Genomic DNA, 13,513 nt, shown 5'->3' with positions numbered 1-13,513 from the left:
CAAGTGCAACTAAATGTAATGATGATTATATGATCATGATAGATGAATGCAAGGTTGTTTAGAATTTGCATGATGCACTGATGATGTATCAGAGTACTCCGTCGTGATTGTATCCAAGTCCAATTCAATTTTCTCATAATTTCTCACATTAATTTTGTTCACACTTGCACACAAAACTATGTATATGAATAATGAATGAGTAAATGGATGGGCGATATGCAACGAAATGCCATATAAATAGATGAGATGAAATGACGATCCATAGCGATTTATTTTCATCATTGAGCTTTTAAAATGTTGTAAGAAAATACAAGCAACTTGACATAATGATTCAAGATGACCTGAGTAGTTCTTACATGAATTCTGATATAGCAAGTTAATACAAGCAACTTGATATAATGGATCAAGTTGACCTGAGTATTGCTTGCAGAACAGACAAGGATTATCTCCTTTCATGCATGACTTGGAACGTCCTCCTTGATCTTGTGCCAACCATATCCTACGACAAGTTCATACTATAATCAGAGATAATTCATTATATAGTTTGGATGAGGCAGTACGAACCAAGGATAGAGCATCATACCTATAAGCAAACAACATATATAAAGAATAAAGAATATGGACCCTCGATAATGGTTCATGCTCATATGGTCGAGGTACACGTTGTAGTCAGCAAGTCGTAGTGATCGATGACTATATTTTGCATAAGATCACGTAGCTTAGTGAACTTCCCACATAGACACCATTAGTACATTGCCCTAGTACTTCATTGGAACAATTCATAGAAGATACACAAACAATGTTGTAGGAACCTGATATGAATAAATAACCTACAAATCAACCAAGTATTTGATAGCTTAAACAAAATTTTCTTGTCAAATAAAATGTCATCTTGTCTTTGTTTTGGTAAGGAAGGATGCATCCTTGTTAAGACAGTTTGCGTGTCGATGTTGATTGTTTGGTTGATCAGATAAGCGGTCATTTGTTGGAGTATTTCATAATGCTTGGTTGGTATCTGCTTTAAAAAATGTATGTATAGTGCGTTGCCATGTTTTTTATTGATTTTTTATGTTTTAACATGTTTTTGGATTTTGTGAGATAGTTTTGAGTGTTTTTGGTATTTGGATGATTGTTTTGACTATTTTTGGAGTTTTGTCAGACAATTTTCCGAATGTTTTTGGTACGTGGATGATTGTTCTGACTATTTTTGGAGTTTTTGTGAGACAATTTTCTGAATGTTTTTGATATTTTATGAGATAGTTTTGAATGAAGAACTTAATGAATCACTAAACGATGTAGTATCCACTTCCATTAAACTAGATTAAGGGTATTGCCCCCAATTTAGGCATGACTATGAAAAAGCGGGATGCCAGATATGTGAGGTACTTATCCTGGATTGCAGATCGATAACATGTCATGGTTTGGACGGATGGATGGGTGGATGTAGTGAATGTGATCGCAACAAGTCTAAAAGATAATGGAGCCATAGCCTTTACGAGTGGCACCTATTTGCCAGGTTTTCACCATCGCACTTACCCAAGGTGCCACCGGAGTGGTTGTTCACTGTTTGGATGCATGATTTTTCTTTACTATTTTGGTGTTTTTTTATTTTCTTTAGGACATTTATCTGAATGTTTTTTGATGTTGTTGCTGATATGTATGGGAGTCTGATGCTCTGTGCAGCTTATGTATAAAACCATTTGAGGAGCATGCTGTTGATCGGATCTACTAGCAATTCTCCTTCTAAAGTAGCCAACTGATATGCCCCATACCCAAATACTGCAGTGATAACATATGGACCCAGCCAATTTGATTCAAACTTTCCCTGGTGTTCTCTATTGGGTTGGTTACGAGGATTTTCTTGGAGAACAAGATCACCTACCTCGAATGTGTGAGGTTTAACTCGATGATTATAGCTTCTTCTCATGCATTGCTGATAAGCCTTGAGGTGGTTGTATGCAGCTTGTTGTTTCTTATCAAGTAGCTCTAAGTCTTGGAGATGGGATACTATGTATGCTTCATCATCTATGAGATTGTGTAAGGAAACCCGTAGAGATGGTATCTCAACCTCGATAGGTAAGATAGCTTCTGTGCCATAGACTAGTGAGTAGGGAGTTGTGCCTGTAGGGGTTCGAATGCTAGTTCGATACGCCCATAGTGCTGGATTCAATTGAATGTGCCAATCACGATCGACATCATTGACTATCTTCTTGAGGATTCTTAATATGTTCTTGTTCGATGCTTTGGCCTGCCCATTGCCTTATGGATAATAGGGAGTGGAAAAGCGGTGCTGGATGTGGAATTTCTCACAGAGCTCACGAACATCTTGAATTTTGAAAGGAAGTCTATTATCTGTGATGATGGACATGGGTACACCATACCAGAAGATGATGTAATTAAGGATGAATGAGGCGATCTGCTTGCTGGTGACTTGGGTAAGTGGAACAGCCTTGATCCACTTTGTGAAGTATTTGGTGGCGGTAATAATGAATTTGTGGCCGTTGGATGAAGATGGATGGATTTTACCCACAAGGTCAAGGCCCCATTGACAAAAAGGCCATGGTGTTGTGATTGGTTGCAATTCCTGTGCTAGTGCATGTATCAGGTCTCCATGAACTTGGCATTTCTTGCACTTTCTAACAAAGTAGTAGGAATCTTTTTTCATGGATGGCCAATAGTATCCAGTGCGTAGGAGTTTCTTGGCTAGTGACGGACCGCTTGCATGAGTTCCACAAATTCCTTCATGTACCTCTTCCAAGGCCTTTGTTATCTCATCCTGTTCCAGACATAGAAGGAGAGTACCATCAAGACTGCATCGGTATAGGGTTTCAGCAATGATGGTATATCGAGCGGTTTGGTGAATGAAAGTTTTACGTTGGTTATTCGATTGGTTAGGAGGAAGTGTGTGATCATGTAGGTAGGTATAGAACTCACCATACCATGGGGATTCAGAACTGATAAGGCGACATATCATCTCAGTTTCAGGGATATCATAAGCAGGAATCCAAAGCTGTTCTACCAAGAACTCGTAGCATGTTGAATTTTGTGGAAGATCTAGGAGAGATGCAATGCTAGCCATAGCATCAGTAGCTCGATTCTAATCTCTGGGTATCTACTCAAAGGTGATAATAGTGAATGATGTTTTTAATTTGTCCACCATTTGTTTGTATGGCATGAGTTTGTCATCCTTGGTCTGACATTCATCTGTTGCTTGTCGAATGACCAGTTGAGAGTCTCAATATACTTGTAGTTCTTGTAACTTCTATTGTATGGCTAGCCTATGATCAAGGCCTCATATTCAGCTATGTTGTTTGTACATGGAAATGTGAGCCTATAAGACTTCAGGATGCTATCACCTTGAGGTGTGATAAACAGAATGCCTGCCACCGAGACATGCCTAGTGTATGAACCATCAAAGTATAGTTTCCATGGTTGTGCTGCTATGATCATGAATATCTCTTCATCTGGAAAATTGGAAATGAGAGGATCATCGCCTATGAGTGGTGCATCGACCAACTGATCTGCAATGACCTGTCATTTGATAGCTTTACGATCCACATACTCAATGTCAAATTCACTTAGAATCATCACCCATTTGGCCAAGCAGCCTTTCAATGCTACTTTATTGAGTAAGTATTTGAGCGGATCAATCTTTGCAATTAACTGTACTTTATGTGTCAATAGATAGTTGCTCAGCTTAGTGATTGTCAAGATTACTGCTAGGCAAGCTCACTCAATAGGTGTGTAATTGAGTTCATAGCCAACCAATGTGCGAGAGATGTAGTAAACAACGCACTCTTTCCCTTCTACATTGTGTTGTGCCAGTAGTACACCCAATGTTGTACTTGTTGCCGAAATATTGAGTAATAGAGGTCTGCTCAGATCTGGTGGGATGAGCAATGGGGTATTCATGAGAGTCTTTAAGTATCTGGAATGCTTGCTGGCATCTGGCATCCCATTGAAAGCGGATGTTCTTGTGTAATAGGTGTGTAAATGGGTGACACTTATCTGGCAGTTCTGCAATGAATCTTCAGATAGATTGAAGCCACCCTTGTAGTGTCCTTAGCTGGCTGATGTTCTTTGGTGGTGGCATGTCCATGATTGCCTTGACTTTTGTTGGGTCGACCTCAATACCTTTTCTTGAGACAATGTATCCTAGAATCTTCCCTGAGGTTACTCCAAAGACAAATTTATTTGGGTTGAGTCGCACCTGATATTGTTCCAATCTGTCAAAGATTTTCTCTAATATTTCCAGATGACCTTCTCTTGTGAGTGATTTCGCCAGTAAGTCATCAACAAAATCTTCCATTATGGTATGCATCATGTCATGGAAGATGGTGGTCATTTCTCATTGATAGGTCGCTCCTGCATTCTTTAGACCAAAAGGCATTACATTCTAGCAGTATGTTCCCCATGGACATGTGAAGGTCATCTTATGTTGATCCTCTAGTGCAATCTTTATCTGATTGTATCCTGAAAAGCCATCCACGAGTGAAAGCATGGCATGTCCTATTGTTAGGTCTACGATTATGTCGATGTTTGGTAGGGGGAAGTCATCTTTAGGACATGCCTTGTTCAGATCTCGGCAGTCATTACACATACGGATGCCCCCATTTGGTTTGTCGACAGGCACAATATTGGATATCCAATCTACATAATCAATTGGTCTAATAAAACCAACATCTAGGAGTTTCTTGAGTTCTGCTTTGACTAATACCGCAATCTGAGGATGCATCTTGCAAAGTTTCTGCTTGACAAGTTTGGCTCCTTCGGCTATGGTGAGGTGATGCATGACTAAATCAGAATCAAGCCCATGCATGTCTGCATATGACCATGCGAAGTTGATCTGGCGCTTCTGGAAGAACTCTACAAACTTAGGTTGTTCCTCTGGAGTTAAAAGAGATGCCAGATGTATGTGGTGAGGAATTTCAAGAGTCCCCACGTTGTATTGTTTTGTTTCCTCAATGAGAATTGTCGATCATTCCTGTTGTGTACTAGAAGGGAGGATGTCAAACCTTTCATCCTTAGGCTCCTCAAAGAGGTTTTCACCATTGGATATGCTCTTTCTTTTTACTTTTGTGAGATCAAATAGTGCCACAGTGTGGTTTTCACCAGAAGATCCATGTTTTATTGTTATATTTTTGCAGCTGAAAGGTTTGGCATTTGCCCCAAAGTATGTTGCGCTATTAAGTTCAATGGTGAATCCAGCTTTGTGATCCCCGCTTGGTATGTTATATCATAGTTCCAAAAAGTCAATGATCGCCTCATCATTTTGGAAAAGGTCAAGACATGGGGGATTAGGTTGGTTCCATTCGATGAGTTCAAGATGGATAATAGGCATTACCTCATCGATTAGGTTAAGTTCGTTAGGTGTATCAGTGAGGGTTAAAACGTTGTGGTGAAGGTCATTGATGGTACTCTCCCTGTCAGAATCAAGCATAGGATGTGACGTAGGGTCTGTGGAAGAAGTTTCCAGCTCAAGAACCCAAGAGGTCTTTATCTATGCTTCTCCGTAAACAGGGATGTCTTTGTGAGGTGGAGGTGCTGATGTGTCTTCCTCATCTGAAGTATTAAGTTGTATGGAATCGAATTCCCACTCATGTAAGTCAGTTTCTGAGTCACTTTCCAGTAACCAATTACTGTACCATACTGGGATATCCTTTGAGTTAAACATTGCAGGTGTGATCGGTTGATGTACCGTTGTAGATGAAATGAGTGGTGTTGCAGGAAGGATTATGGGGATCAATGAATCCGATATGGGGAGTATCGGTAGCGTTGACTCTGCTGCTTCTGCTAGAACTACTGATGTCGTAGATACTGTTGTGGGTTCTGATACAATTGTTGCTGCTAAGGGTGCTTTTGATGTTATTGTTGATGGGGTTGTTGGTTTAATTGGTGGGATGTTTGGTGTCACAGATGGTTTTGCTGGGATTTTTAGCCTCAATGGGGCAGTTGCTATGGTGTTTGATGTTGCTTTTATAAACAAAGGTGACCTCTTTGTATTAGGTTGATATAGAGGTTGGCTGGGTTTTCCTTTGAATCTGAGCTTAGGAAGGATCTCCTTTTGAAAGCCTAGGCCAGTGTTATCTTTGGGCTTTAATTCTGGCTGCAGCGGTTCATGTTGTCCTTGCTTGCAAGGTCCTAGAGCACTCTAACCATCATAACCCATTCTTTGCATAATGAGAAGGCCTTTTCCATACTGATCTGTGGGAAGCTTAGCTTGTGGAATATCGGTGGTGATGGGATCTTTATAGATCCATTCCGCTAAGTCATCATCTCTTGTCTCTTCTTCTTGACTCTTTCCAAGGATGAACGGCATCAAAGTATATGTTGGCTTGATCAGTGGCATTTGAAGTAACCATTGAGGTTTACCATGTGTTCTAGGAGAAGTGGGCATTTTTCCAACACAAAAGAGTTGGCTAAGATTGTATTCCCTAGGACCTTCCTCTGCTATCATCATTTTGAGCTTCTCTTGCTTGGGTATAGTAGTGTTTGAACTGGAAAGAGAGGTGGGACTTACGTATGATATGGAGGAGATGGCTTCTCTATTGTTGGGAACGGTAATCTCTGGTTGATCACTTATATTATGAAAATATGCAAAGGGGTTTGCATCGCCTAGGATTGTGATTTCTACACCATTATGCGGGAACTTGATACACTGATGGTAGGTGGATGGGACGGCTTGCATGGTGTGTATCCAAGGTCTTCCTAACAACAAATTGTATGGCAGAGGAAGGTCCAGAACTTGACAGATGATGTGTTTCACCACAGGGCCCACTCAGATTGGTAGCACAATAGCTCCTTTGGATGAACGCTCTGCATCATCATAGGCTTTGATTGTGATCTTCTTGTGGGGATCCACTGATTCAATTACATATCCCAAAGCTGTGACTAATTGTAGTGTACAAATATTCAGGCCTGCTCCATTATCAATCAAGACTCGCTTGATGCTATGTTGGTTGATAAATCCTTCAATGTGGAGTGAGGCGTTATGAGGTTGCTGGAAGGATGTGTTGTCACTTTCAGAGAAAGTGAGACAAGGTGATGACCTTAGATTTCCAACCATGGCTTGGAACTGATCTGTATTTAGGTTTGCAGGGACTAACGCCTCTTGGAGAGCTTGATCCAAAATTGTTTTATGGGATGGAGATAGGCGCAATAGCTCTAAGATAGATATTAGTGCAGGTGTTTTGTCTAACTGGTCCACAAGGTTATACTGCTTTGGGATAGATGTGTTGCCTTGTGGAGCTGCTTTTATGGTAATCTTGTTGCGACATGTGACAACATTGCAAGTGGAGCTGGGATTTTTAATGGTAATAGTTGCAATCTATTCACTGGCATCATATAGGTGATTCACAATGTAATTATATGCGACTTGCGTACAATCGGTAGTATCTATGGAAGGACCCCTTTGATCTTGTGATGGAAGTGGATTTTTATACATGAGATGATCATTGTTTGTTGTCTTTGGGTCATGTCCTTCGATTTTGATTTCACCTCAGTCGATACGATCCTGAATAAGATCTTTCAATCTGTGACAATTGCTTGTCTTATGTCCTTTCCCTTGATGGAAATTGCAATGTTCAGTATCCCTCCACCATGAAGGTTTGACTTGAGGTTCATAATTTGATGTTTTGGGTAAGGTAGCTAGATTTTGAGAAACCAACTGACGTAACACTGTTTCGATGGGTTCCCCTAAGGGAGTGTATGTTCATTTTGGTTTAAAATTGTGTTGACGTTGTCTGGGTTCCTCTTGAGATGTGTTGCAGCCTTGATTTGGAGGAGCAACTGTGTTATTCTTGGGTGGGTTCTGTCCTGCAAATCGAACCACAGGTTGTGCACTTTTGATAGTTCTTGCATCCACAACTCCATCGTTGATGACGTTTTTGTTTTTGTTCCAGAAGTTAGGCGTGTCACTATTGAAGCATGGGCGAGGACCATCCTTTGGTTCATTGTAGATTTTGATAAGTCCTTTCTTGATGAGAACCCGCTCAAATTTTAGACCTTTGGTGATAATGTCATTGAAAGAATCTGTGTCTTTTACGTCTAAGTGAAATTCCATTTCTTTGTTTAAGTTGGAAATAAATAATAAATATTTCCACTAGTTCTTGTTTAGGTAACTAAAGAGAGTGTCTGCTAGACATTTGATGCCATCATTGCAAAAAGATTGAAAATAGTTCACCTAGTTTTTGTTTAGTGACATAGATCAGCCATTGTGATATCTTGTTCAATGTTGTGTGAGTAATGTGCCAAGAATTTCTGGATGAGTTCTTCAAATGTCCTAATGTCACCTGGTAATCGAGAAAACCATGATGTGGTTGTTCCTCCCAAACTTTGGGGAAAAAGGCGCATTAGGTACGTATCCTCGTATGCCACTTCGAGGCAAGCTGAATGGAATTCTCAAACATGATCACCAGGATCTCCTTTTCCTCTATATTTTTCAAACTTGGGTGTTTCGAACCCTCGTGGAAAAGGTGGCATATGAAGGTTTCTATCAAAGGGATAAGGACAAATGTCATTGAGTGAAAATTGATTTGTTTTTACACCACTATGAATTTGTTGGGTGAGATTTTTGACTTGTTGCCGCAACATGTCTATTTCATTTGGAGGAGGAGGAGGTGGGGGATTTCCTTGATGAAGGTTGTATCTGATGTGTTCTCAACCTCTTTCATCCTCATTAAGACTTTGGCATTTTGATGCTTGTCTTAGTGACGCAACATCAAAGTCAGAGGGTAGTTTAGCTCCTTCTTGAGCAAGTCTTTAAAAGTGAGCATCAGCATTACTCTTGAGTATCTCATCAAAAAGTCTATTGAAGAGAGGGTTGTGTTGTGCCCATTCTATTTTCGCAGGAGTAGGAGTGCCTGGATTTTCCTCATTTACATTTCCTTTCTTGGAACTCATTGATATTTTCTTCCTCTTCCTCTTCAATTTCTTGTTGTCTAGATCTTGATCTGGTATGAGCCATTTTGTTTACATGTTTTTGTTGAAGTTTGATGAAAATGATGATGAGTTGGTGATGGAATGAAAGATTGATGTTTGGTGAAGTGTTTTGCATACGGATCTCTAGCACTAAAGGTATATGCTACCAAGTTCTTTCTTTAATTGCTTGTTGTGTTTGACAAAGTGTGATGTGATAAGGTTTAGAGAAATCTAAGATGTGTTACAGACTTAACTACCTAGTAATGAGAGGATGCACTCATAGACTAGTTTTAACATGCATAGAAATGCCTCTTAGGATGAGTTTATCCTAGATGTAGGGACAATCTAAAAGTGATTTGTTTGTGTTTGTTTCAGGCAATTGTGAAAATAGAACTTGGGACAAAAAACCTTTGGGTGTTTTGAGAGTTGGAATGGAGTTGATGAGATATGGAGATGATAATGGATGAAATGTGAACTTCAATAAAATCTTTGTGTCACATATGGGACAAATTCTTCCTCTTCTCTTTCGAGAGTTGGTGGTTCTTCCTGAGCTACGTTATATGTGATGCAAATTTTGGGAAAGAAACCAGGATTGATTTTGCCTCCTTTGTTCTTGTGATAACTCAAAGCTAGATATTGCATAAAAGCTTTGCGGTTCAATGACTCTTGATCAAATTCATTTGATTTCCCTTGAAGGTAAAGACGCATGCGACGTAAGAAGGTTCTATGAGAGACAAATATTTGTCTATTAGGATAGAATAATTTCCTCCTTTTGATAAAAGCCTTTGAGCTCAATGGTCTTTTTTTCAAGTTGATGTTTTGATGAAGATTCTTCTTTCTTAAGATGTGAAGAATGGTCATATAGTTTTGATACCTCTGTTGTTGCTCTTTGTTTTGGATCTTTTGTGCTTTTGAAAAATGTGTGTTTTGGATGAATACTTGTTTTGGATTTTGGTTTTATGATGTTTCTTTGACAAGAAAACAAAGCAAGCACACAAACACAAGAATGTTGCCTCAAAAGGCACAAGTAGGTGTGGGTCTAGATCAACCCAATCCTTTGAACTTTTTATGACCCTTTCCTTCAAATGTATTTTAGGTGTTTTTCCAAAGCCAGAAGTTGGCTCAATTTACACTTGGTCTTTGACTAAAATGAAAACACTTCAAACACTCTTTATCCCTAAGGTCAAATGGCTAGTTGCGATAATTTCAACCCACATCTTGATATTTCTTCGACTTTGGTACTACATACCTTATGAATCCCATCGTGGCAGGTAAGGATGTGATATACTAAGTCTTGCACGAGCATAAAAAATAGATGATCCCTATGATGGGGGAGTCATCACTTTCATCAAGCCACAAGTGACTTTTCAAAAAGCTATGTTTCTACTCAAGGAAATATGTATGGTGAGTATCTTGGGAGCAAAACCTTCTATGCTCTTGCACTGAATTTATCACAAATATCCTCAATCAATAAACGGGTGGGCTACTACTTAAAGGTGTTTAGTATTGTTTTATGTTTTTGGACATAAGTTCATTCTACAGTGACTCACTTAAGAGCCTTGTAACTTGTGGTGGGGCCCATTTGTCCTTTCGGCAAGTTACACTGTAAGAACAGCTATACCCAACCTGATTTCTATAGCAGCTCGAAGGATTTACCACGTGAGGTCATTCCCAAGAGTGATGTGTCTCTTGGCAAGCCTCTCTTAAAAAGATAAAACTTGAGTGTTACTAACACTTTTCTCTTGCACCTAGGACCATGAAAGTCAAGGGAGAGGATAGTGTGTGTTAGAAGTAGGACCACTCGACCAAACTCTTTTGCACAAGTGTGCCAAACACAAAAGACACTTGTTCTTTTTAACTTGTCATTGCAATGATTTTCTATCTAATTGGAGATGTTTCTCCAACAACCATGATGTTCTTTTTAACTCCAAAGGCAATATGTTTGAGTAAACTAGAATTTGAAATCCTGGTCAACTTAATGAAAAACCCGTTTGCGTGAAGTAAAATCGCTTTGCAAAATTGAAACAAGTTGATTGTTCTTTTTACTTGCACAAAAATTGAAGTGTGGATTGTAATTTTTTTTAAGTTTGATGCAAGAAAGAAAATTTGTCTTGTTTTGTTTTAAGAACCAAAATAGAATGTATCTCTAACTTGCAATGAAAGCAAATTTGTGTTGTTGAGTTTTAGAGCACCAAATGAAAATTGGAATCCTAACTTGCAAGAAATGAAATTTTGTGTTGTTGATTTTAAGTAACAAACGGGGTTAGTTTAAAACCTGCACATGAAGCAAAAGGTTAATAAAATCCAACCATATGGTGGGCTTCCACAAGCCTAAGAAAAATTATTTTATCGGTTACATGGCGTTTTTTACAACGCTCTGTTACAATAGCGCTACTCTATGTAAAAACAGAAGCGCAACTTAACACAAAAGCGCTAAAACGTTTACAAAAGCGCTAAACTAAAAATGTTAACAACAATAACAAGTGCATTAAAACATGGACAAACGCACTACTTAAGACTCAAAAGCGCTAATACACGGACAATAGCGCCAAATTTGAGACAATAGTGCTATTGTAAATACAATAGCACTAGATTATCAAATTTCAATAGCGCCAAAGCGCGAGCAAAAACACTAAAGCACGACCTATGTGTCAAGCTAAAAAGTCAAAAAAGTTAGTTTTGTAAACAAAAATTGTTGTTGGGTGTTTGATTCACTTCGGGTTCACCAAATGATGCTCTGCAAAATGGACAAGTGTTAGATTAAAGTTTGTAGTCGTATAACACACAAAAACAACAAGAAATAAGGATCAAAGGTCAGTGTCATTCAACCAAAAACTAATCTAAGCAGGCATATCAAAAGAGACACTAAAAACATGATAAAGGATTTAACTATGGAAGTAAATACCACAAGACATCTCTGAATTCCTTTTAACATGCTCTTAACTTCTTCTCCTTTGTTCCTCTCCTCTCCAAGTTCCAAATTAGTGTAGCTCTTAGTAGCTTTTTGCACTATGGATGCTTATGGAGGTTCAAGATTGAAATGTTTTAACTATGCTATGCAAGCATAAAACAAACTAATTAGATATATTATGAAATGAACTAAGATTTATTTGAGTCCAAAATGACAATATATGTGATTTTATACTAAATGCTCTCTTTAAAATTCACTATATCTTAAATGCATACAAGTTTTCAGGATCTGAATTATGAAGAAATGAGCTCTATTTATAGGAAAAATGGAGCAATGGATGGTTGAGATTGAGTAATCTCAACAAGGGTCAGGATTGAATGATATTCAATCCATGTGAGGGCTTTCAACCCAATCCCAAGATGACAAGTGTCAATATGAGATAGGTTGAGAGGAGAGGGAATAAGCATTAAATGTTTGACATGACCTGAGAGTTAACTTGGGAGTCAAGGTCAAGGTTGGGTTGAGTGAATAAATTCTTTATTCAAAGAATAAAGCTTTTATCCAATGGATAAACTTTTGTGCAAAGGTAAAAGGGATAACCATGGTCAAAGCAATAAATGCTTGAGGAGACACATGAGTCACATGAGGGTTAAGTTAGGGGTTAACCATAAATGGTCATGTAAGAGCCATTAATGGTTTGGAAGACTTTAGAGGTTAAATTGTTGAACACACAAAGCATTAAATGCTTCTCAAAGACTTTGAAGTCTTTGAGAAGTGACTCCAAGTTGCTTAGGAATGTGACAATAATTAGGGGATGGATTAGGCTAATTAGGAAGGGTTTAGAAGAATCTAGAAGGGGGTTAGGATTGCAAGTGGGTTCTGTGGGTGAGGGAAAATAGGATTTTAATTGAAATAAAATTAATTTATTTCCATTTGTGGTTGCAACTTACATTTGTAGGAAAATTCAAGTGGGGGGGATTTAATGATTCAAATAAATGTTTTATTTAATTTATTTAAAAGAAGAAAAGGGGATTAAATGAAATAAATAGGATTTATTCATTTAATTGATTGTGAGTTTGGCTTAATGAATTAATTAAAATAAATTGAATAATTTATTTAATTAATAGGAGAATGTTTGAGGATGAATTAATTAAATGTTAATTTAATTAACTATTGGCTAGTGGATTTTTAATAAAATAAATACGAAATATCCATTTAATTAAAATGGACAGATTAATGTGACTAAAAATACTATTGTCACCTTCTCAATGGATATGAGCAATGAATCATAACAAAGTACACATTGACCCAAAATGTCACCATATACATAATGTGATCAAAGATATATCAAAGTTGATATAAACATGACCACATTGTGAATCATTTGCATATCACCATAATTTCTCATTTCCTCAAAACCATACCAAGGAGAACTGCAAGCACATTAGAGCATTTGACATTAATGCCAACATGCCTTAGGGATCAACAAACTCCCCCTTTGGCATTGATGTCAAATCCAGAAAGATGAAAACAGTAAAACCACATATCAAATCGAAACATTATACCTATTCTGCAAGTATCACTTCATTTAGCACATACCCTGTCCTGTCCAATCCATGAAAAAAAATTAAAACTCTATCAAAAACAACTGATGCCATAATGAATCAATTGAATCAACTGATA

This window comes from Cryptomeria japonica, chromosome 3 (genome assembly GCF_030272615.1).
Source record: "Cryptomeria japonica chromosome 3, Sugi_1.0, whole genome shotgun sequence".
Taxonomy (NCBI): domain Eukaryota; kingdom Viridiplantae; phylum Streptophyta; class Pinopsida; order Cupressales; family Cupressaceae; genus Cryptomeria; species Cryptomeria japonica.
Note: the sequence above shows the minus strand (reverse complement) of the source record.